Consider the following 2,738-nt stretch of genomic DNA (forward strand, 5'->3'; position numbering starts at 1 on the left):
TTTAACACGTGTCGGTTTTATCTTTTATACATTAGCTACGGTCCTCGGGTTTTACGCCTAATAGGCAATTTTGAAATTGATTATGAATTGAATCGATTATGTTGATGCCTCAATCTTGAGGGCCGGCAGGGATACGACATAATACACCTAAAGCTGTCTTGTCTATGAACCTCGTATTGTCGATATTTCTAGGGAGGTGTGTAGTCTTCATAGATTTGTGAATCGTGGGGAGTTGGTCATAATGGATATGGCCCTATTTAGCACGACCTGTAGTGCTATAATATAATTATGTCTTGGGGATATATCCGTAGACTTCGCAGCCGAACATTAAGACAGACCTAATGCAGGCTAGGTTCATTCTCTTTTTGAGTTGAACAGGCAGATACCTGTCTTTCAAGAGAGGGTACAGAGCGGACGTACGGACGTTTGCTGTAGCGATAGCCTGGGCAATAGGATCTCTCCATAAAAGTCCTCTATCCAGGGCCATTTCCAAATATCGTGTCCTGGGTTGCCATGGTAGGGAGGTATTGTTAAAAGTCAGTGGTGGAGGATCTATTTTGAGTCTAGTAAAGGTCACGGCAACCGTCTTCGTCGCGGTAACCTTAACATGGTTAACGTCGTACCAGTCCTCAAAGAGCTTTAGATATTCAGATAAATATTTAAGGCTAAGATGTCGGTTTTTTTGCTATTTGCTTTACATCGCACCGACACAGATAGGTCTTATGGCAACGATGGGATAGGAAAAGCCTAGGAATGGGAAGGAAGTGGCTGTGGCCTTGATTAAGGTACAGCCGCAGCATTTGCCTGGTGTGAAAATGGAAAACCACGGAAAACCATCCTCAGGGCTTCCGACAGTCGGGTTCGAACCCACTATCCCCCGGATGCAAGCTCACAGCTGCGCGCCCCTAACCGCACGGCCAACTCTCCCGGTGACGTTCACATATTGCGCTATACGTACGTGCGGTAATCTTGGAAAATCGTTCTCCATGAGGCTGTAGAGCACCGGTGAAGTTGTACTGACTTGGGGTACTCCTACTTCCACTCCGCGAATGGAGAAGCGCTCACATCTTCACTCTCAAAGAACGATCTTCTGTTCAGGAAGCTGGCTACCATTCGAGTCAGGTAAGGCGGTACATGGACATCAAAGTAAATTTTATTTACACCCCTCAAAGACATGTAGCAATAGTTAGCTGAGTTGTTTAACCACTGGCACTTAAGACATTGTACTGAGGTATTAACGTACTACTTCTGAACGCTTCAATTTGAACTTTACAGCTGCAAATATACCACACGCTGTAAACTGTCTCCGAGAATTCTCCCCGGGGAAGTGTCAGGGAGAATACTGGGAGTTTGATAACTTTCTTACTGTTGTCACTTTTTGAGAACCGGTGTACGTCTATAGGTGCATATCCTAATTCTTTTAGTTCCATTTTTACATCGTCAGTATCGACGGTCTCAGTTAGATTTCTTATAACTTTTAATGGTCTGAGGTGGGGTAACTGATGGGTGTAGTGGGGAGCAGTTGAGTTTTCGAAGTATGTTTTCAACTTCTTGTAATCCTCGATGTTATCAGTGTGATATTTTAAGCAATCACGTTGATTGATTACTCGTAACTCCTCACTGAGAATACCTTTACAGTATTTAGTATCTCGGGAAAAATTAACTTTGTAGAAAACAATTGGGGGGACCCTACCTTTTCTGATCACCAAAGTGGTTTCTTCATCCATAGGTGAGACCTAACTGGGGATCGATTCGGGGTCCCAGGTGTGTGACGTTGAGGCCACAGCCTCCGGTTCATGTGTAGCGGGAGTCGCTTTTGTCTCACCAGGTACTCTCCTGCCAGAAGAGGTCTGCTGATTACCGTACGGTTGGTTGCTCCCAGCGAGTATTGAAAATGCATTACTTATTTTAATGGACGCATTCTTCCTGATTGGTTGCGTTGTCCTTCTTCCGGGAATGTAGCCTTTCTGGCGAATTTCGATTTGACTACTTTGCAATTGAAAGATTACCTTGCACAAATCGCAAAATTATTAAATTGGACCAGTGAAACTGGGTATTGAGTTATATGAAGAGAACAATGGTACAACTTTTTCTAACCCTCACCACCGCAGGAACCGCTGTTTAATGTCCATTGAAAAAATGAAATGGCGTATTCAGGGAACGGATTTATATGTACTAATAATTACTGAAATATGTACATATACATTTAGTTATTGAAATATGGAATTATATATGGACTTATAACATTAATATGCACATATAACATTAATTTCCATTTAATATCAAAGTTCAAAGAAGCTAAACAAAGTAGATCTACATGCAACAATGTTGCACTTCTCATTTTGATATATTTGAAGAACACACACTCTTTTATTCTCTGTTACCAAAACAATGGATTACAAAATGTTCTTTTAAGTGCTGGAAAGTGTATCTTCTCCTATTATCTCTAAGGACAGATTTATATTGACTGAAACTGCGTTCAACATCGGAAGAGGTAATGGGGGCATAATTCAACTTCACAATATCTGCTGGGGTTAAATCCAGTGTTAATTTTACACTTAAATCTCCACACAGCATTGAAGCAACCTTTGTCATCTCTTCATATCCAGGGTTCTTTGAAAGTACAGTGGCCATCTGTAGAGTTCCTTACTAATTTACTTGCTTTACATATTCTTCTTCTTCTTTGTCGTTTAGGCCTACTGAGGACCACGGGGCTCGTATCTACTCTTGGGTAAAGT

Source organism: Anabrus simplex, chromosome 4 (assembly GCF_040414725.1).
Source record: "Anabrus simplex isolate iqAnaSimp1 chromosome 4, ASM4041472v1, whole genome shotgun sequence".
Lineage (NCBI taxonomy): Eukaryota > Metazoa > Arthropoda > Insecta > Orthoptera > Tettigoniidae > Anabrus > Anabrus simplex.